This window comes from Onychostruthus taczanowskii, unplaced genomic scaffold, assembly GCF_017590055.1.
Source record: "Onychostruthus taczanowskii isolate IOZ18803 unplaced genomic scaffold, ASM1759005v1 scaffold12, whole genome shotgun sequence".
Classification (NCBI taxonomy): Eukaryota; Metazoa; Chordata; class Aves; order Passeriformes; family Passeridae; genus Onychostruthus; species Onychostruthus taczanowskii.
This window is the reverse complement of record NW_024498351.1, coordinates 5,712,398-5,736,844: the sequence shown is the minus strand read 5'-3', so window position 1 is coordinate 5,736,844 and position 24,447 is coordinate 5,712,398.

Sequence of the window (24,447 nt, the reverse complement as noted above, 5' to 3'; positions counted from 1 at the left end):
GCTGTTGTCTCAATCAAAATGCATAAAACTGGATAGTAACCAGCTGAGTACTTCCACAAGTCTGCTGGTATTTGAAGTGAGGGGAATACACAAGAAAATACACTAAGAGCAATTAAAAATTTACATCTTCAGGCAATTCCATGTCCTCTGCTCCTTTAACATCTAAGTCTAGCACTAAAACTTGAATTTCCTACCCTATCTATAGTATAAAGCATGTCAGTGTAATCAGTTTCAGGAAAAAAAAAGAAATTGACTCATAGAGTCAGGTTTTGCTTTGCCTCTGACAGAGTTGTGCAGTACATATGTCACTGTAAACTTGTCTCAAGACAGTTCCATGTGTGGTTTAGGGAATTTAAAATAGCTATAGTTGAATCAAAGAGTTTTGATAGCAGCTATTGTGACACATTATTTCAGTGAAAAAATTACTGGTGAGAGCTGGGGAAAGGTTTTCACAATAATGAGATGTAATAGTAGAAGTAGCTGCCACAACAGCATAGCATTTTAATCTCCCTAGGGTTATTTTTGCACTTAAGTGCCCCCCAACCCAGCAGGTAATGGGCAGAATCAAAAGCAAACAGTTTGCCTCCTCAAAGGCATGGATATAAAACTGGCTGGTTTATACCTGCAGTTTGTGAGACTGCTTCATTCCTGGAGCACTGTCCAAAGCACTGTGCAAGGCACCAGGTCAAAGATTGTTGAGACTAAATCCAGCCCCCCAGCAAGGTCTGTCAACTCCTTCATCTAAAAATGACATTGACTGTTCCTGTGGAAATGAGCTGCCTGTGAATGAGGATCAAATATGAGAGACTTACTTTCTGCTTCCAGTTATTGATCAAATATATCTGGAAATTTGAATCCAATCAGAATTTCCTACTAATAATTAATGTTTCCTACTAAGTTAAAATGTAACATCTTCGGTTTAGCAAAACTGCTATTTAGGGACAGCAAATTCACTTTTAATGTATAAATTTATGGTATTGGCTGGAGCTTAATTCCAAAATCACGAATCCTGGATAACTGCACCTGATAGCAAAGGTTGCATACCATAATACAAGCAATGAGTAAGTGAAAACTGCCGGTGAGAAAGGAGAGACATGCACAGTCATTTGGAATGGCTAAGAACATAAAAAATTTCCAATCTGTGTGGAAAAAATTAGGTAGATCTGTCCCATAGCACCATTTTTTTCCCATAGCACCATTTTTTTCCCATTTGGTTCACACATGATATAGGAATTTTATTTACAGAAATGGGTTTGAGGTTAGATCTACAAAGAAATTTAATGAAATGCATTTGGTAGCTTTGGAAAGATGGAGCTCATCAGTGACTGTTTGGTACAGGGTGGAACCTGCCTGGGGTTGTTGGGCACTGCCAGCATTACAGTGATCATATTCCAGAGAATGAGCATTGGAAATGGGATAAGGGGAATAGAACTAGTACTGTTTCCACTGCCTGTGCAAACACCCTTACTGAAGCTCATAGCAGAAGGCATATAAAATAACTTTGATGATCAGGCTATATATATTTATCTATGACATTTCTCTGTCAGAGGATCAAATGATTATACTAAACAAAACTGTGAGTGGTATCTATTTTCACATCTATATTAAGAATATGTAGCAATGCATGCCAGGATTTCTCAGTTTTCATTTATTGTTTTGACATCAGCAAGCAAAAGTGGGTGTCTTACACCACCATATGACAAACAGCAGATGATATTGCATGGTCACTGTGGAAACTGCATTTCTGAAAAAGAGGCTCATATTTGTACTTTTTTAATGAAGATGAACCACAACATTATTTTTCAGTGTGCTTACTGCAACTTTCCTGCCAGATTGCCGGAGTTACAAGTAAAATGAAGATGCAAAAAATAGCTGGAATACTTTTACTTTCTTTTCTTTTTTTCTGAAGTCATTAACATAATTAAAAGTTTAAAAACTACCATATTCTATATGGAAGAAACAGACTTTCAAGCAAGAAGGTGACAGTTCGCTGATCTTGGTAAAAGTACATTAAGGACAACAGAAAGCACTCACTTGGTTTTGATGGGAAGTGCTCACCTGATATAGGAAGTAGATCAAAAATACACATTTTCCTTCACTTGGGATGCACTAGGTATTGATTCAGTAGTGGTGTTCAGAGACAGTGAAAAAGGCTGATGGTGTAGATTTGGAACAGGTTGCTCACTATAGCAAAGTTCAGTAGTTGCGCAAAGGCACAACACTGAAATAGAAAATATTCCCCAATGAGGAATATGGACTCCACACTGGCCAAGGAAGTGTTAGGAGGCTGCTGTAGATTTAAATAACCCTCTCCTATTTACTTTCAAAATTTTGCAGAGGAGAGGTGTCAGTTCAGTTGAGAGAGGCTGAAGGAAATCTCTCTCCTTAGCTGGTGCCTTTGTGAAATTCTGGGGTGGATGGGCATGGCCAGGTTTTCTTATCAACCAGCTGCTGCCAGCTGTGGCTGCATAGGTATGGAGTGTTTCTGTCGCTGCATGGGACTGGGCTTGTGACACAGGGTTGTGGTGATTCAGTGATGCAGCTCCACTCTAAAGAACTGAAAAGGCAGATATGAGTAATACACTTGGAAGAGGATGTCTGCAGAGAAGTCTGCAATTACATTTCAACAATGTGAAGTGACCATGCCCACTGTGGCCAGGTGCTTTTTTGTCCCTCTTTTGGTGAGTCTTTTTTATCGCAATGAGTCAGACAAGGCCAAAGCCCTGTTGTATGGAGTCTGAATCTACGCTGTTGAATGTGATGGTGAGCTGGTAGAAAGAAGAAAGTGTCAGTAGGATGTGCCTCCTTGGCAGGGCAGTCTCTGAGAAGAGGATCAATTCTTCAGTGGTGTGGTAATGCATGCCTCTGGTGTCTCAAGTAACAGCTCCTTGCAGTGATGCAGGGTCAGGTATATGTCCACTGAGGAATTTTTAGAGCCAAAGCATGTAGCTCTGTAATTCACTTTGGTGCTTGTCCACTGCAGGAGGAGAAATATTCTTATTTATGTACTGAGATTTCTTTTATGCCGCTCATAGATTGCTGCGGCTCCTCAAACAAAAAAAAAACCCTCCAACACAATGAAAAAACAAACCTGCAATCAATCAAACAAACAAAAAAAAAGTAAAAAAGAAAAAGTATGAAAGAGTCTTCATATGTTAAGAACTTGCTATAAATTCTTTAGAATTATTTGCTGGCAGAACTGTTTTCCAATCTTTCACAGCATCTTCAGAAAAGAAATCTGTGTGAAAAGTGGTACCACAAGATTTCAGGCAAGTATTAGCACTATAGAAGTGGGGGTTTTTACCACTGTGCTGAATATCTGTGGTTTTGAAAAAAAAATTAAAAATTGCAGCAATGTGAGCTTTCCTATCAGTAGAGATTTGATGGCAACTTCCTGGTGACCATTAATTCAACATTTCATTTGGATGTGACTTTGTCCTTTTTTTTGCAAGCTGTTTGTGATTTAAAATCTGTTTGACAGAACAAACCAACAGACAAAGACCAAAAAAGAAGCATTACCCTTATTTTAACTCTCAATAATGGTACGATGAATTAGAAGATGTGAAGATATTTAAGCCGTTAATTCGACAAATTATGCACCCACCACTGCATATTAAATGTTAAGCAGTAGCTCTGAAAATGGCCTTTCATTAAGATTGTGCTTTACTTAGTAAATATTTGATGTGTGCCATCTTAAATGGAGTAGCTCACTGCAGATTTCTTTTGCTTCCTGTGGGCTAAAAGGCTAAATAGCCTTAACAGCAATTAGAAACATAGCTCTGCTATCCCAGACTTGCTTAAGATGTATCTTGCCAAGGATGGTAAAGAGCATTCTGGAATGTAGCAGACAACAAAGCCCTGCAGCAAATTCAGGACAGACCAGACATCTTATATTTTTAATGAGTGCCACAGGGCTCATAAGAGTTATATAATAATACACAGGGATAGGAGAGTTGGTCTGAAGTGGAACTAGAAATGTAAATTCTATTTAAGTCTTTAATTATTATATTGTGAAAACTTGCTCAATCCCTCAAGTCCATCGCACATTATTTTTGACTTTAAGATCTTGGCAGGCACAGCCATGCTAGAACAGTCCATATTTATCTCAGCCATCTCCAGCCACTTTTTGCATGAGTCTTGTAGCAGATGAAAAACTCTTTTTTCCGTAGCCAAGGGGAAACCTAGTGTCACATCATCCTGGATCTGGAGGTGTTCTAATTCAAGTTTTCCTCTTTGCATTAGAATACTATTCCCACAAGCTATATCCTCTGTTATTCTGAGACAGATTTTTTCCCGTGGTTGAACTGAGCCACAGTGCAGGAAACTCCATTGGATCAGAGCGTCTCAAAATGAAAGCTGTTTTACATTATGCAGTAGAATAATGTGGACTGCTCCCAGTGCAAGGGCCACAGTTACTAGAACTTTATTTCTGGTCCTGGGGTGGTTTTTTGTTTGTTTTGATTTTTTTTTTAATTTTTGGGATTTGCAAATCCTGATCTGTTTCAGTACAAAACTGTACTGACATTGCTTGCAGGCTATATTCACTCAGACCAGAGTAATAGGTAGCTATTTGTTGAACTTTTTAATAGAATAGTGTTTAAGGTTTTGTGTGCAGTGGACATGTTAATGGCAGGCAAATTTGATCTCTGGTTTGTGTCATGTATAATTGGCTGCTCTGTTATGACTGTAGTATAGTTGTGCCTATGCAACTGTGGTTGTGTCCTGTTTAGGCTGTGAACATTCTGCTTTTGCTTGTGGACATACTGATTCACTCTGAGTCATTCCTTCTCCTGTCAGAGTTGCCAACAGTGATAATTACTCTGAAAACAAACAGAACTGGGTTCAAGGCTGCCACATTTTATTCTGTGGTTTCTGAGGCAGGCAATCAAATATGGGAAGATATATGCCAGCCCTCTCTGATTCTCCTGGGGAAAGTTTGGCCACTTACACCACAAAGGCATTATGAATGCTTCTAAAACTTGCTAATACACTCCCAAAGGAGCCCAGAGCTGTAAGAGGGGCAGGAGGCTGAAACCAGGCTATTGTAAGATACACATTTTTGTTATTCCCCTTAAATTGATCCGTTTATGAGTCTTTAAACCAATTAAGGTGGTTTTTCTTTCCTAACAGAACTCCAATTGAAGGGCTGTCCCATTCCTTTGCTACTGAAAATGGTAAGAAACTTTTGTCTTATTTTGTGAAGTTTTGCAGAGCCTGAAGTTATGCAGAGCAAGTTTTGGCTTTTAAAATTTTTCTCTGCTGTTAATATAGTTGTCATATAACTTTGGTAGTTCTTTTCTCCCCTGGTATTACATGACACATGAGGAAGTATGTCTCAAAAGAGCACTCAGTTTTTGTCATACAAAGTTAAGTAAACCAATCTAATATATGCCTCCCTGGACATTGTACCCCATCCCATCACTAACTCTGACACCAAGTTTGCGTACGTGCTGTAACTAAAACTCCATCAGCCTCAAAAATGTGTTTTAATCTTGGTAAATTAAGGAGTTGGTTCCTTGCATATCTCTGCATAGCTGTTTCACAAGCTTGTTCTCACATCCATCATATGCCAAACTCACTGATTATGCAGCCATTCACAAACTGTTGTGCTCAGGCTCATATGGAAACTGAGGCACATATGGAACAAGCTCCAGTATATACATAATAGCCTCCCATATTCACTGCCAAATATCAGTATAAATAAAATATCCAGGGTTTTATCATTCTGCATAACAAGCAGAATTTAAGGTTCACAGAAGTAAATGTTGGTTAGGATTACAAGCAGCACGCTTGAGACCTGTGTTATTGAATTTCAATCTGAATCTCTCAATTTATCTCAGGCTGCCTGCCTGACAGTCAAGTAGACCCATCACTTCAAAAGAGTCTTCAGATTTTGTCTCACTCCATTAATCTCTTTCTATCATTACTTAACATCTTACTATTCAGATTCAGTTATTAGTTTCACTTAAAAGAAAAAAAGAAAAAAAAAGAAGCAAAGGAAGTATCAATAGTGGAGAATGTCACAGGAAAAGGGTTTCAAAAAATGGCATTTTTTTATCATCCTTGGGAGGTATATGTTCTAAAATTACCATCATCAGAAAACTGAATTGTGTGTGAGTTTTAAAGCTAAAAGAAGGCAGGAAAGTCTCTCTTTTATCCTTCCACTAAGTAAAAATAGAACCCTGTTGTATCTGTTGATACAAAAATGTAAGTTCATGACCAGCATGAGAAAACTCGGTTCTTATAAGATTCTGTCTTTGAGAAATGTTGCGCTTCATGGAAAAATCTTAAAGGATCTGGGACAGGAAAGTTAATACTCATCTTCATATTGAATAAGTCCTTTCAGATTTGCTCCAACATGTTAGACTGTCACCTCATGTGCACATCTTTATACTAAATTGAAGGGAGTTCAGTGTGTAATTCCTTTACTAAAGTAATTTCATTGTACCGCAGCCAAACTTGAGCAGAATATTGGCATTTTAACAAGTTATATATTCAGAATAATGAAATTCAGTGAAAAAATGCAAGTTGCTGTCTTTGACAGGGTGGATGATATTCAAAGTCTATGAAAAGTAGAGTTAAATGTGAAAGCCTTGGTTTGTGATACTGCAGCTAGCTTGGAAATTTGGACAGAACACTGTGAAAAGCAGCTATGGCTTGGCTCTTTTCTTTAGTCAGTTAACTACATAAATGCCCATGGACTGTGTTCCCATATTTCACACATGCTTTTGCTACAGCTCAGGATAAATGCAGAAATCCAAAGGAAAGCTGTAAAGCACAGGCTGGCAGAGGGACTACTTGCTAGAGTAACTGATGAAAAAGGCTGAATATTATCTGGCTAAAGCACCAGCTTTTCAGTTTCTGTTTCTGCTATCTTATTGATGAATTGCAAAGTTCTGATTCTGTGAAGATGAAAGTTGTAGAAAATACTAGTGCTTGATCATCAATACTAGCAATAAACTAATATCCAGGAAGAGAGCAAAAGTTAGAGGTGAGTGTTGGGTTGACCCTGGCTGGATGTCATGTACCCAGTAAACCAACTCTATCACTTCCCTCTACACCTGGACAGGGGAGAGAAAATAAAACAAAAGGCTCACGAGCTGAGATGAGGAGAGCCAGAGATCACTCCCCAATTATCACAATGGGCAAAGCAGGTTCAACTTAGGGAAATTAATTGACCTTATTACCAATCAAAATCAGATCAGCATAATGAGAAGTAGAGCAAATATTAAAACCCCTCACTCCTTCCTCCTGCCCAGCCCTCCCTCCTCCCCCACAGTGGCTCAGGAAGGCAGGGAATGGGGGTTATGGTCAGCTCATCACAGGTTGTTTCTGCAACTGCTCATGGAGAGGAGTCCTTCCCCTGCTGCAGCGTGGGGTCCCTCCCACAGCACAGTTCTCCATGAACTGCTCCAGTGTGAGACAATCCTTCCAATAGTTACTAGTGAGAACTATTGAGGGTGCACTTGTGCATGAGTGTCGATCCTGGACATGGGAAAAAGTGGAAAAAGTAGCATTGCTCATATAATACTTTAGTATTCTGAAAAGTTATATACTTCATGTGTAAAGGGACTGATACCCTATGTAAGAGAATAACTATTTATACATAAATGCAGTAAATTTGGCCATTGTATGTTGCAATAAAAGAATAGGAAGTGGGACTATTTCTTGCTTAAATTATATACCATATGGTATGTATTAACACCATAGTTGCTAGAACATATTTATTCTGACCTCCAAGATTTCCTTGGTGGCCTCCTTCCATAAAGGAAGAACAAAGTCAAACATTCAGGGAGAAAAGAGGAATAGAGATTTTAGGTAAGTTAGTCCAACATAATATTAACATACATTAATGTATCTAAAACTTCACACATGGTGCATTAATTGAATAGTTACCTACTTAAGCAGTAAGAATGAAGATGGCAAATACAGAGAGCAGATGTTTATAAACCACTGGAGAAGCAGGAAATTTTTTTCATTTTCTAAGCAACATTAACCTCCTTTTCTATATAAAGTTACAGGACCAGGATTGAAAAATCCTGTTGCCAAATATTTTACATCTTTCAGAAGCAGACAAGTAGACATGTCCAAAAATATTGTAATACCAGATTTTATCAGAATGTGGTGACTTTAATTGTAGATTGGGCCTTGTGTACCTGTCTTTCTCATGTGGAAACACAGACATGAAGGAGAGTGAAGTAAAGGAAACCCAGCATAAGCCACTCTCACTTCACCCTGTGCACCATAGTGTATGCATGTGAGCTCTGCATTTAGTGCTTGGTAGAGCACCTGGGTTTACTCATAACTCCTGTGGCATTAACAAAATAGCAAAGCATCTCTTTACATATGCAGAACCCAAATATATTTTAAAATCTGCCACAAAGTGCTTGTTTACAAAGAATATTTGGATGACCTGTAGGTCTTGATTTTTTCAAAAGAGTTTTGAAGGGCTGTGAAAAAGAGGGGGCTGACCATGTCTCCATTCTGCTACACTCAGTATTTTTGGCACTTCCTGCCCACTACATGCCTGAGGCTGGAAAAGGCTGTTATCTTTCCTACCAGTGATCTCTTCCTAAAATTTGTAAATTTATAAATAACATATCTAAGGACAATAGGTTAGTCTTTAGAAAGGAAAATTGGCTTTAATCTCTGAAGAATCTACATCATGGACTGAAGAGTTCTTCTGGCACATTACAGGAAGATCCTCTTCCTTCTGTGGTATGAGACCTCACTGCTGAGGTGCTAATCTTGCCCTTCAAAAGGTAACAACCCCCAGGGGAGAGCTCTGCAGTACCCCCTCCAAGTGAACTGAGCTGTGTCCCAACACTCCTTGGGATGGAAGTCTCTGACTCTCCTTCCAGTCAGCAGGAAGTGCTGAATGTGACTGTAAATAAAAGCATCTTTCTGGGATACCTAACGCCCCGTGCGCTGTACAGGAGAACCTTGGGCCTTGGACCTCTGGGTTCCAAGGGAAATTGTCCCCAAGAAATCTGCAAACTAACACTAAAATAAACTACTGTATTGAAACATTAGGTTTAAATGTTCAACTTTTAAATGGTTTATGAGACTGGTGGAAGATCCCGGTATTTTCTGTGCTTTGTGAGCTGGTAGAAGTCAGTCTGTTTGTAGTTGGATCCTTTGTGTGTGTACACAGTCAGCAAGTACATGGTGTGGTCTTGTTTCTCTCTGGGATGCAAGAGAAGTTTGTTATCTTTTTTTTGTAACACAACTAATAAATGTTTACAGACAAACTTGCACCAGTTAAAATAAACTGCCTTAGTGTTACATCATTCATTAGATCACTGCAGCTGCTCTGTATACAAGTTCCCAGGGAGATATTTTTAGGAAAATGAAGATTTCCATTGTAAAAATAATTATTTTCACTGTTCTATATTAACATGCAATTGAGAAATAAAAGAAAACTATTATCATGGTCAGATTGTCCTGTAAGACAAGTGTTATTTCACCAATGGAAAAATAGAGTATTCTGTTATTATCCCTGTAAATATATTCTGAAATTATCTCAAAATAACCTAATTGTTAGAGGAGTTGATGACAAACAGAGCAATGTGAGCTATTCAGAAAATATTAATTTCCTTTTAAATACTAAATTGATCTGTCTCATTGTTCAGGCTGTAGTCCAGACCACCCTTAAAAACCCATTATCTTTCTCTTTATTTTTTTTTGGTTTTGTTGTTACTTGTATTTTGTTGACATAGATGTCAAAAAAATCTGCTTTAGAGTTTAATTCCATTATGTCAATATCCCTCTTTCAAATAATCACTGAGTTGACAGACATCAATAATTTAGCAAGTATCAGAGAGGAATATTTAGAAATATGTCAATATTACTCATCGTTCAAAGCCTCTAAAAATCCCTGAGGGCTGGGCAGATCTGATTTGTGTGAAGACTGAGATGAAGAGAATTATGTCACCCAAACCAATGATGTTTGTTCCAAGCAAATTACAGAGTCATTGTGTTTTAAACATTCAGCAACAGAATAATTATGTTTCCATTTGGGCTCTGAAGGCTGGATTACTTCTGATTTGCCACAGTTCCAAATCCCCTTTCCAGTGATATCTAGGCTATTCATATTCTAATTCTTGGAATTGCTCATATTCTGTGCAAGTGCTTTCACATTTCTATTAGTAGTAACAGAAAATAGATTATCAATAGAGCTTTAATCATTATTATGATATGTCATTTTTCTGTCTAGGTTCCTTAAGCATATCAGCCTTAGGTATGAATGAGAACAACTTTAAAAAAATCAGGACACAATCTATTGCATACAACAGTGTGTTGAACAAAATTATGAACCAACAGAAAAAAAATTTCTTAGAGGCCTTATGTCCATTACTCTGAACTTTTACAGTAATGTGAAGAGAAGACTTGGGAGTCAATGCTGGAAATTACCTTAGAAATATGGTTCAAAGATAGTTCTTATTTTTTATCACTGCAAGACAATTCCATTTTAGATCATCAGTAGATCTCTCTTTGGAACAACCTTAGAATCATGCTGATGTTCAAAGTGGATCAAAATAGAATCAAATTCAAATTCACCTAAATGTATATCAACTGAATGAAGCATAAACATGTTAACTAATGCCTTAATGCTTGCACTCAGATCTACTATGCTTTCATAATTCAGAGCATTTTGAAATCCATAAACAGTTAGAATTTCTTTATGCTTGTTTTTATGTCCATTATTTGTGCAAAGCAGTGTTAGGTCCAAGGTTAATAGGTGCCTGTGACAGACTCGTTGCTTTCCCTGTCGCTACCACTCGCTCACAGTTTGACCTTCTCATTGAATGGGCTTTTTAGGATTCATCAAAAGACAGCTGGTTTAATAGTATGTGACTTTCCTCCCACCTTCATTTTGCCTTCCTTTTTTTCTTATTTCTCTGCTACAAATATGTGTGTCTTATGTGTTCCATCACTTGATCTTCTAGCTGTTTGGCTAATTTCTGTATTGTACAAACTGTGTTTAATTTTTCTGTTCAAGTTCTTCTCTCTTGTTCCCTCTTTCTTCCTGTACTTTGGAAGGACTTAGGAATTTGATTCCAACCAGCAAGTAGGTAGCCTTGTGCTAGGAAGTTAATTTGTTTTGCTCTGTGTCAGACAACTGTGCACAAACCATAAAATATCTTGCTTGGTTTCTTGGTTTAAAGTTTCATCATATGCAATAGTACAGTCAAATAACAAAAAAAATGTCAAAAGTTGTGTTAAATATAGCTTTGCAAAATGCTGAAACCAGATTGCTTTCAAAAAAGTCCTATTAGATTTCAAACATACCAAGCAACAAAACTCAAGTTTTACAAGCTTTCTTGTAAAAAACACTTGAATCTAACCTAGATATTATTGCCTACTCTATTTGAAAATACCTGTATTGTCTGAGATTACCTTAATTACTAATTATCTTGTTCATATCAGAGATTCCCAAAGCACAGCAGAAGCACAGCAGCAGGACAGAATGTTTCCACACATTTGCTTTTTAGAGGTGCTTCTACAGCAACATTTATTTTTAGAAATAAACAATTGGAAAAAAAAAAAAAAAGGAAGGCATCAAAACAAAACAAAGGAAACAGATCAGAGAACCAGAGACACTTGGGTTCTTCAGCCTGCTGATTAGTTGCTCAAGTTTATGCTTTACTGCTTTACATTGCCTGGGCTATAAAGCATGATTGTTAAATTTCTGCTGTTCTGCTGAAACTACTAGAAAAACCTGGCACTGTGCCAATTTAGATCAGCAGAAAACTCAGCATAATATCATCAACTTATTTTTTTAACAGTTTGACTTCCATTTAATCAACACATAAGGAAATCAGGACAGTTTAATAAACATTCAGAACAGCAATGTTATGAAAAAAAAATTCAATTTTGTATTAAAACTCCTGTAATTGAGTTATGCCTGTTTACTACACTTCTGCCAAAGCCATCAGGCATCAGGAGGCTTTGCAGTACCACAAGCATAGCAGTTCTAAGTTGTCAAGGAGTTTGATGCAGTTACTCCATGGGAATATTTACATAAATGAAGTGAAGCAATTTTTGCTATTAAAAATACAGAAACTGCAGACAAAACCTTTTTCCTTCACTTGCGGATTCATTATTAAAGCTGGAAAGAAATTCAGTCTCCATTTTTAAGCTACTACGATGAACATTTAGGACAGGGAGCATATTTTTTGAGGGGACAAAGAGCAGTGATGAATTAAAACCCATGTTCATATATATAATGCAACTTCTGCCCCTGCGTGTGGCTTTAATGCACATTCTGATACAGTGAGAGATAGGGTAACACTGCTGATAACTCTGTCTTCAAAGCCAGGCTTTTACAGGAGAGTAAGATGAAAAACCTAGCCAGATTTCTGTGCACTGTGCAGCAGTGGGAAGATCATGCTGGACTATGCGTTCACAATCAGAAAAGCTGTAGAAGGTATGGTGTGTGAGTGGAATTGAGAAGACTGATACAGGCTTTGATACAGTGGCATTGAAAAGACTCTGTTAAATGAGTAATACTCTAGAGCAATTAAAGAAAAATATATCACCTTGCTAGAAAAGCAGATTTCAAGTTCTCATCTATTTACATTGGGTGTTTGAATATTGAAATCTTTTGTACAATCAGGAAAACACAGCACAGTAACAATCAGACCATAAAACCACTGGGCCTCTTGCTCAAGTATTCATTCACTTGCTCAAAACCAGATGAACCCTGAATTCAGACCCAGCTGCTCAGGGCTTTGTCCAGTTTGGTTTCAAGGTCTCTGAGGACAGAATTTGCCACTGCCTTACTGAGAAGGAAACCTCCTGCAGTACTTGAGCATCCTTCTGGTAAAAAAAGTCCTCCCAGTGTTTGGTCAGAATTTTCTCTCCTAATTTCTGACCATTCTTTCTTGTCCTCCCATCATGCATTATTGTAAAGAGCTTGGCTTCACCTTTTATGTACTTTTTCATAGGTACTGGGAAGTTTTTAGTAGCAAAACAGCTTTTCCAAGATGAACACACCCAGTTGTCTCAGCCTTCCCTTCTGCCTTGTGCTCCGGCCCCTGACAATCTTGGTGACACTTAGCTTGTTGCAGTTTATCACTGCCTTTTTTGTACAGCAAGAGTTCCAAACTCAATGTAGCATTCAGGGTGTGATCTAACAAATACTGAGTGAGGGGGAGCAGTCACCTTCCTTGATCGTCTATCTATGTTCTGCTTAGTAAGTTCAACTGGCTGTTTGCTTCTGCTGCTGTTAGGGAGACAGCACACTTTAGGTTATTGTCTACCAGGATTTACAATTCCTTTTCTGAAAAACTGGTAATCACATGGGCAGTGTCCAGCCTTTAACAACACGGAGAGTTGGTACATGCCAGGCACAGGACTCTGCCTCTGACCTTTCTGCATTCTGCAAGTTCTGTGTCTGACCACTACCCACTGCCCTCATGATCCAGGCAGTTTTTCATAAATCTAATCAGGCACTGATCCAGAAAATGAGGTTTCCATCTTGGATATCATGAAAGTTGGTGTAAAAATGATCTTGCTGAAGTCCAGATAGACAACACAGACAACTGTTTGATCACCCACACATCTAGCCATTTTATTTCTTTTATTTTATTGTAGAAGGCAAACAGGTCTGTAAAGCATAATTTCCTGTTGGTAAGCCTCTATTAACTACTTACAGTCACCTGCTGAGAAGCTTAATTCTTTGCCTCCTGGCCATCCAGGTAAGCAAAGACATTCCTGTGTTTTTGGAACTCAGATCCATTATATACCATCAGAGACAACTTTGCCAGTGGGTGAAATTCCCATTAGTTATAACACCTCTACGGATGGGCAACCAGTTTCAGAGTGTACCCACTCTGACTGAGGGGAATATTTTTTCTTATTACTGATTGACATTCTGCTTGCTGCAATTTGTGATGATTTTCTTTGTCAATGCAGTTTATTGTACAATGATCAATAGCTAGATAACAAAAAAAATGCTGAAGACAGGGCTGTGCCTGAAAATCAAAGTTTCAGATCTCAGCTCCTGAGTGGAGTGGTCTAATTTTGCTGTATATCTGATCAGAAGTGGTATTTTCACCAGTTCAACTCCACTGGAACAAATTTCCCAGAAATAATATTTTTAATGGACATAATTCTTATTGCAACATTATTAGACTGTGTCTTTTAGGGTACAGCTTTGCAGTTTGGTAATAACCACTAAAAGTCAGTCAAACCAGATTTTCTCTTCTATTTATACTTGTATATATTTGAGTTCATTTTCTCTGATTGCGACACAGCCATTAAGATTGCTGGTTAAGCCCTTCACTCTCCACAGCATTTATTAAACCAAATGCATTGTTTGATAGGAATTTCTAGACCTCCCACTAGCTAATATTTAAACAAAAAAGTGGAGCCACTACTTACCCTTGACAATGTCTACCAAGCAATCAACAGGTCATCCTGACACTGCACACCTCCAGGAAAGACAAACTGCTCCAGAATATTGTGTGGAGGCTCTGCTTCTACTCTTGTCTGTTTTACACCAGCAGAACTGAGTAGAAAATTTTGTCACTTCTAATGTCTCTTCAGCACATATGATAGAAGCCACAATTACTACTGCAGTGTGAGGAGTTATTCCTTATTCACTATCCAAACAGAAAATTGCTTCCAGTCTTTTATTTTAGGGTGGGTTTTTTTAGCAACCCATCTCAAAGTCTAATTTCTCACTGACTCACTGGACATTTAAAAAGTATAAATATTTGCAATTTTCTGTGATATTTGGCCATTTATCTGTTGCCTTACCTTAAAATGTTTGCTTTAGTCAAAACTCATATACTTAAATCACTGGCTGTGCCATGCAGCTCTCCCCTCTGGTTTGTGTTGTTTCTAAAGTGCCTCTTGCAGAGTCAACAAAGAGTATTCTTTGTCTGGCAGACGTTTCACATTAAATCTATAGAAATGATGTTAGTCTGGTACGTATTGACTTTAGAAGGGCAGAGAATGAAAAAGATGCATTTTTCCACCCTTTTATTAATTTAAAAATCCCGTTTCTACAAAGGGATGGACTTATTCTGTTTCTTTAGATGAAATATAGTCCCTCATATTTTGCTGTTAAATGTGTTAAAGATAAGAGGCTCAGTGTTTTCAAATAAAAATTACATAACTGTCCTGATCTTTGCCACTCATTTCCCACTTCTACTAACTTGAGTGTGGCCAGAATTTAGCTCTCGAGTTTCAATTCTATTTGTAAGCAAATAATTCCTCTTACTTCTTTTCCATTTTCTAGCTTTGAGAATAACTATTACTCCTTTTCAGTATTTATCCTGACAGAAGCCAGCAGAGAAACCAAATGTACACCTTTACTCGCTGCTTCAGAGCAATGGCAACTAATGAGTTTATGGTCAGGAAGTAATTTTCTCACAAAACTCTGACTTCATTAATTCTTATTCTATTTTCAGCATACCTCTCACCCAGTTTGAACTGGGCAAACTGATAATCACATAGTGTGTCTGACAGGGAAATACTATCATGTGTCTGTCCCAAGTATAGATGCTATTGAGCTGTGTATTTGCACACTGGTGTTACAGATGGGGGAATTTGATCTGTCCTACATACAGAGAATGACAAGCAATGTCACATACTTCTCTCTCTTCTGTTCTGGCTGTTTAAGAGCAAACTAAAACCTAGCTAAATATCGAAGTACTACACCTCTGTTGCCCCAGCTGGCCAGCCGAAAGGAGTAGACTGACTCATAGACGATGTGATTTCTTTCTTGTCATTTGACAGCGTGTAGCTTGGAAGTGGAACAAACACAAGCATCAGGGCCTAGTAGAGAAGAGCAAGCTGGAATGAGATACAACTTCACCAGTTCCTTTGGTATTTTAGCCCTTCTGCATCCAATATAGTAAAAAAGCTCAGGGTTTACAAACTCTCATCCACAGCAAAGGATCCCTTCCAACAAGCTACTTGGCCTCATAGCCTTTCTGTGATGAGGTAATGAGAGAGACAGAGCAGTATTGCACAAAATTCTCATGGTTCTGAGAGGAAAGATCTCACTGCTGTATCATGCATAAATGGTACTATCTCCTTGCTGTGCTGATATTACTCTGATTTCAGAAACTGAACAAAGACTGAAGCAGAACTGCAAAAAAAATGTACTACTGGAGCATCAATGGTGTAGAGAATTGGACATTAAAATAATAGCCTACTCAGACAGTATTTCTTTCTAGACCACTTAAGGATCTCCGCTCCAGCACTTTTCAGTTGTTTCTGCCTGCTCACAGAGCCACAGCTGAAATAATGACATTTCTTCACTCATTCCTGAAGGAAATGCTGTCTATATATAGAATTTAGCTACAGTGACTTGCAGGTTTTAACTGTGGTTCTGTGCTGCTTCTTTTCTCATTTTTGTCCTTTAAAAAAACAGAGGGAGATTATGCTTCAGCCATGCATACAGTTAGTTAAGCCAATGACAACGTGATGTACATGTTACTACACAAGCAGACCTTGCAAGTGCTTTCTCCTTTCCCTGTCTCTGTGTGATATTTGGGCAGCTCTGCTGTAAGTAATTGCCCTCAAAATGCTTCCCAAATTGATGTGACAAACTTCACCTTGGGGTCAGCCACAGCAGTGGCTTGTCACAGGATCCACTTATGTCAAGTGTAGAACTGGAATGTTCAGAAATGGAATTTCAGCCTGGAACTGTTCCCTAAATGAGCACATTAATTGTGAGGCTCATGAGGTTATATTAACCTTCCCACCCAAACTACCAAAACAGGGAAGGTTACACCTCTGGCTGGATGTGAAGGATGCAGACTACCCTTGGGAGGTTGTAATTTATCACTGCAATACCAGAATAACTAAGTAAAATATTAAGTAAAAATGGAAAGAATGAGAGAATAAGAAACATGTTGAAGAGAAAATCCACACTTGGTTTTCCTTCATATGAATAAATAAATTTCCCTATCATAGAGGCATGTATCTTGCTAAATTTCATATTTAGTCAGATAATTGCAGTGGTCTACCTGGAAATTATTCACAGCTCTTAATATGCTTTTCTTAATAGCCCCTCTATGAGAGAAGAAGAAAATGTTACTATTCCAGTGTTGCACAGAAAGAACCAGGGCATAAAGAAAATATTACTTGTTCAAGATCACAGGTGGTGTTTGTTATTCATGGCAATGTATTCAAGTGCCTGTGATACAATTCCTTGCTGAGGCAAGGAGGCAATGGTAGTAGCATTATTATGGAAAAACTTATTTTGCTTTAAAATTAAATTTCTGGGGTTGTTTTGTTTTGGAAGGTTTTGGGGTTTTTTGGGTTTTCTTGATGGTTGTGGGGATTTTTTGTTCTTGTTTTGGGGGGTTTTGATTTTGTATTTACTTTTGTGAGGCCTCATGCAGTAGGAAACTTCAAGGACTTGAATTTTGTGGTTGAAAGTATACAACTGGATAACTATTTATTTGTTATAATTAGCTCTAAGATATCAGAATATTTTTCTCAAAATTATTGCTGTAAAACCTATTTATATCCTATTTATATTTATACTCCTTTGCAGATGATGGCAAAGGAGAGCTTTTTTCTTTTGGTTATCCTAAGGTAACCCAAGACAGATGCAAAGCCCCAACAAGATAAAAAAAGTATATTCCACTTGCAGACTTTGTATTAATTTTAAAAATGTAGGAATGGAAAGGGCTAATAGAAAGTGTTTTCAGGATTCCTCAATTCCTTTAAATAACAGTATATATTATCAAACCTTGTCTCTAAATATGGTACCATGGATATATTGCTGTGTGGTTTATTCCTTTACAACACTGCAGAACATTTAAAACTTTCCAGGACATATTGTTGGATGTGTATCTCTGAGTATCTGTATTGAAAAGTAGCAGCTGCAAAGATCACTCTGGCTTTTTTTCACTGAATTGGAGTAAAAGGAAAAATGAACTATGTTGATTAGATGGTATTTATTGATGTGTCAAAGATCCACTTCAAATTCTGAGCTCTCCTTTTCATACATGCTTTAAAATATTGATATATCTCCTTGGTGCTTTTAAGGGTTGCAAGATGAAACTGGCTTGTTTCCTTTCTGGTATGACTGGAAAGAAAAATCAATTTTTGCTTAGTCTGGAACCCAGAAAAATCTCAGTGTTGTCAAGCTCAATGAAAAGTAGGAGCCAAATTCTTGCCTCTGGTAAGAGCAAAGAACTTCTGCCTGCACATACTGACTAATAGGGATGACACCAAGCACAGGGGTTAACTGTGTCCTGATGGGACTAAGTGAAAATTCACTTCCTGCATTTCAGCCTTTATCATTTTGGTTTAAAATCAACACTGCCCACTGAAAGAGTGTCTAATGTAAAATGTAGGTGAGTGCTTTCAGCTTTAGAGGGCTAGCATAGAGTGGAATGTAAAAATGTTCTCCATATTTCTTGTGTTCTCTGATTTATGTCTCCTTGTCATTTTAGTTCACTGCTTTTGTGTGGTTCTCAGAGCATTTTAGCCATATTAGTTTTTCTGACATACAGATGCAAGAAAACACAGCTATCCTGTGAATTTACTTTCCTACCTTAGTGGCAAGTGGACTTTGTTGGAAGAAATGTGAGTATTAGTTTACATCAAATAAGCAGGATTTCTGGAGTGATGAAGTGTGGGGAGTTTTCATGAATTTGAAAGAGCCAGAAGCTGCCAATTATTCATTTCTACAGGACTCCTACTTCAGACAAGATGTGAAGGTTAATCCATTATGAAACGTTTTTCCTCCTTACTTTTCTAAACAGTATCTAAAGATTGAAATGATCATCAGTAACTCTTTTTTGTGTGGGTAGTAGAGGAGGAGAATTTTTTTATGTCAAATAAGTATACACTCCTACATATGGTGTTATTAGGAAGGTTAAATACATAGTGACTTTCTAGGTACAAGTTAAATTTAAGGGAAAGAGGTTATTCAAAGTCACAAACCAAGAAGTAACTTGCCTTTCAGCTTCTCAGAAAAGATCATTTGCTCTCAAAATAAGCCCATCTTTTAACTGTGTATAAGGCTTTTACATTTGCTGAATTAAGGGTAAAAAATTGCTTCACACTTGCCTTGCTCATCAGTTTGTCTTGAGGGTGCTAGGAGCTGAGCAAGAAGTCAAATTTACAATGCGGGCGACTGTTCATTTCCCAACAATCGTGGCCAATCCCACTGTGTATGCTGAATTGCCATAACACTCTAATTACACTCCAGTTCCCCTCTGCTGCTGTTTGGTCTCCTTGTGGGGCAGTCATCCAGTCATCCCAATGAACTGTCTATTTACAGAACTTAAAAAAAAAAAAACTTGAAGGAAAAAGCAGCAAGGTTTTTCTTGCTCTTTTCCATGGGCAGCATTGTCTTGGCATGTGTTCAGAAATGACTGTTGCTTGCAGATGATAAATGCTTTCATTATGCATTCAGCAAAAATATTACCATCATATGTGTCAAAATCTTGAACACATACAGATGGCCACAGTTATACAAACTAATTGATGGTTAAGATAAAAATAAGTTTTTTGATTTTTTTCCATTGTCCTTAACAGAATTAATTTCAAATAGATAAAAACTTAATGATAACTTATATTTGCACATTTCCTGAACATATCACAAAGACCATTAAGTGGATGTTACACTTCAGTATTTAAATATATTCCCCAAACTTCTACTGGAATTGAAGATGACAGGTAAGTTATGTTCTGTTCTAAATGTGTCTCATTTATCGCATAAGATAATTGTGAAATTTTATGGTATTTGGCTTGCATATAGAGATTTCTCTGTGTGATTATTTGGTAGACATTTATAGCTTCAGTAACTGCAGTCATTGTCTTGCTCAAACTAGGTACCTGAAATTTTTAGTATTTCAACTGCAACTTCATGAGCCAAAATAGACATACCTTATCTCTAGATGCAAACACAAAGTGAGAGTGTTTGTGCAGAAGAGTTTAAAACATTATCACATCAGTTTAACATTAATGTACAATTTGCAGGAGGAATTTTAGAGGAATTATTTTTTGCTTTTCCAAAAGCAGAATCCCACTTAGTTTCAATACAAACGTAAATCACAATTCACACTCTCACTTTGTGGAACTTTCATACAAAAGTGTTAAAAAATGCAGATTATTTGCATTTTCAGTTTCACATGGCAATGCAATCTGTTACCTAATCTCCACATTTGGGAATAATTAGAAGACAAGCAAGCACCAATGAATAGATGGTTTAAAGGGCATTTTGTAGTAGAATAAAATTCCTCTCTATCTCATTACAATTAAATTTCATTATAAGTTCGCGTGTTTAGAACCTTCCCAGGGAGACAATGTGAGTGAGGCCAGGCTGTTTTCAGTGGTCCTCTGTTCTACAATGTGGTTTCACAACCAAGGGAAACTTTCTGCACCAAATGCATGCCTCAGTCCCTTGGACTGAATACCCTTAGTTCTGTTCTTACTAAGATTAAGCACATATTTAAAACTATGGTGTGAAATTTAACCAAGCACTAAGAAGAACAGAAGCAAAAGCAAAACAGATGCATCAGTGTCTGCATCACTGGCTGACTGGCTTCATAGAAACTGAGTACTCAGGAGGAAGCCATTTGAACTTATTCTTGTTTCTAATGCTAAAAGCAGTTGCATTCCAAGCACAGAGAGGAAAACTCTAGTATCACTGAGAGTTTGAGTAGACTGAGGGTTTGAGATGATTTTATTCTTCTTTGGATTTAATTTTCACTCAAGCCTGCTCAATGTGTTCCTTGTTAATGCTACTTTATTCTAAATCAGCTGGCCATTCTTTGTCCAGCAATGCCTTTCATTAGGAACTTCTGACCTGATTAGTTCCAGTGTTACCTATTCTTTTCATGCTTTCTGTGGCCTATATTACTGTATTACTAAGTTACCTACATGAATAATTACCCTATTTTACTCCTATTATCTTTGTCATGTTTGGGTGGAAAATCTCAAGTAGAGTGGCAGAAGCAGCCTGCTCTGCAGAAATTACAGCACTGTACTCTACTAGCATAATAAAGTGGTTCAGAGCAACCTGCCAAAATCTGTAACTCCTGTTCTTACATCTAGGAGGTCTGTTCTGGCTGTACACTTCAGAAAGACAAACTGCCTTTCCTTCTTCTCTTTGCAGAGATGTCCAGCCAGCTGGAGACATATTGAGCCCTCTGGGTTGCTCTCTGTTTGTCTCAATGGTTTCTGTTAAGATTGTTTTGTCTTTAATGAGTTTTAAAAGCTTGACATGTTAGAGTTTTTAATTTCATTTTGAGTTAAAAAAAACCAACATAAATAAAGATCATCTGTGGTAGTTGCATGAAAGAAAAAAGAGATCGAAAGACTAGTTCACAAATAATTTTTCTTCAAGAAAAACCTTTGATGGTTATTCTCCATTGAACAATCAAATTTTGCAGGACACAAGGGAGTCAGTGTATGCAGCATATCAAGGCAATGGACCATCTGGAAATATTTTTTTCTTTAATATTTAAAGGGAAATAATGCTTATAAAAATTCTTGCAAAATATTGAGGTCAACTTCTTTTGCAAAGATACAGAACACAAACTGACAAGAAGTATGAGCAGGTGGAGATTCAGTCCTGGAGTTTATTGTACAAACACACCCTGTCAGGTCTATTCAGCTGACTTTCCAGCTGATTTCTGTGGTGAGTACTATTATTTGTGTTGATGGGGATTTGAACCAGGAAAGCCTCTTTTAAAAGCACAAATGGCTGGCTGTGGTTGCTGTCTGTTTACAGTGTGACACCCTGAAAAACTCTCATAGACAAGAGAAGCCTGATGCACCTGAAAGAGTATTTGCTGTAGCCAGAAGAAGTCTTCCAACTCTTGATAAAATTATGCTTAGGTGGAACTTCTGCTGTACAAGAGGAACTGGGAGTTGCCTCTGGTATAAGATTCTGTCCCAGCTGTGACATGAGGAAAGAGCACTTAAGTTGTGGGATGCACTATGACCTGTGTGAATATGATGCTATTTTTGGAAATTTACCAGGATCTGAGATTTTGAGGAAACACACACTGTGCCTAGTTTCACTAGATCAAAGCTTTGTGCCACTCCTTGGAGAACTCAGAAGTATGACAACAAAGTGTTTTTCTCCTCCCTTTGCTCCTGTCCATGCTCTCTAGAAGAAAGGTGTTGATCCAATGGTTTAGTTTGCAGCCAAATAAAGAGCTGCACATTACCAAAACCACCAAGGGGGATTTCCAGTACAAATTTGCAATTTCAACAGCTCTTTGTTTTGGGAAAGGAGTTTTTTGCTGACGAGATGAACCAAAACATATTACAAATTATAATTTTTTGTATGTGTTTAAGAGGGTTTATTCCATGGCTTACTGGGAGAATTTTGACAGAAAATATGTAATCGTTCAAGGACTCTCAATATGCCTTTATTCCTCATCAAGACACAACTATTTTCATAGGATTTTATTTTCCCAAAGCCTGTGAACCATAAAGATAACAATCTCACTGAACATTTGAAAGAGCATGAAATGTATACAAAATAGAAACTCAGAATGAAAGAGATTGCCTGGAATAAACACTGATAGTATAGTAAAGCAAAATCATTGGAGATTTCTGGAATATTCATCCCCAGTACATTGTCCTACCTTAATATATTGAAATTAATCTGTTATTTCAGATTAAAATATATGCTTGTGTGATTATATATATGGAAAGTATACTTGAACACATAATTTCCCCTGTAAAAAATACTTAGGGCTTAGAGTATTAAACAGAAGGAAGAAAATTTAAAGCTTTTGGAAAAGAGAAACAATAAAAGAAAAACCTAAATAATTTAAATTACACTCACATAAAAACACTATTAACAAATAGAACACACACACACATACACACACACACACACAAAAAAAAGAATAAAAATAGATGTAATCACTGCAAAATAATTTAAATGCAAATATTTACTAAGGGCATTGGAAGGTCAACAGTCAAATTGTGCAATATGAAATATATTTAAGTCTCCTGGTATAAGGACAATTCTTGCTTCAGTAGACTGTTTGCCTCGATTAATTCCCTGTTTAGTGTTATTCTGCTATTATCTCTTAATTTAGTTATCTTAGATTTAAAATCTGATTCCAGCACAAATATACAGAAATAGTGTAACTCATAAAACATGCTCTACCGATTAAAGAGGAGAGATGAATTCCTTAGCTAATGCTTCCGGGCAGAAGCAAATTTTTAAAATCAAAATCTGTTTGTAAATACAAATAATTGAAGGGGCCTACAAGCATATTTCTGTAGTCCCCTCACTATATATATCCTGATATGGAAAGCAGATGACTAAGACTGTATGGAAAGCAGAAGATTTAACCTCTTGGCACTTTCAAACCAGCAGTGGGATAAGAGTGAGGTTCTGAAGCAAAAGTTAAATCATGCAAGCCAGGATGTTCAGAATTCACAGTCTCTGAAACCTTCCTGCCATGCTGAGGGCCAAATTTAGGCAGAAAAGAAAAGCTGCAAGGCATGGTTGAGAAATAAGATAGGTTCTGATTTACAGGGAACAAGGGGAAAAAGAAAACACCACCAAAAAAAAAAAATCAAGCAGAAAACCAAACCAAACCCAACCAAAAAAGGCCACTAAACAAAACCACCACCACCACCAACAAAGAAAACAAAATCCAAAACAAAATAACTTAGAAACAGAGGAAGTCTATTCATACAAGGAATAAAGATTTCATATAAACCAAAGTGGAAACCAGCTGCTAATGCTTTGTATGAAAATGCTACAGGGGGCATTTTTAGGGGGAAAAAAAAGAAAGAAGAATGGAAGAAAAACATCAAACATGAATGAAACCACCACTTGAGTTGATGAACTCTCTAGGCATTAAATCAAAATCATTCTTCTATATTTTGGTAAACAGGGTGGTCCAAAGTATGACGTTTTTGCAGGTGATGTAGAGTGTATTTGAAGACACTGCATCAGAAGTTCTCATCAGATGTACACCTCCTGCCCTAAAAGAGTAAAATTAGGGTAGCTAAACTGAATCATAGAGTCATAGTCAAAAAATGGCCTAGGATGGAATGGACCTTAAAGATCTTCTAGTTCCAGCCTCCTTGTAGTGGTCAGGAACATCTTCCAGTAGACCAGGTGGAAGAGTCCAGTAGACTCAAAGACTCCTTCAACATGGCCTCGGCTGAATGGACAGGGAAGCTGTTAAGAACAAAAAGCCTGCCTTCATAAAGCTGAGGTTCTGTCTGGGGATCTCAGACAAGGCCACAAGCACTGGCAGGTTAAATGCAAGTGTATGCCAAACTAGGCTTTGGTTAAAAAAAAAAAACAACTGGCAAAGACATAAAAAGTAATAATAAATTCTTTTTCCAACACATCAGGAGCAGAAAGCTTGCCAGAGAAGTGTGAGAGCCAATAGATAAGCGAGGCATAAAAGCATTTGCCATGTACAAACTTAGGGAAGTTTCCATGCTGAAACTCTTCTTTTTAGAGGAGGTGTTAGA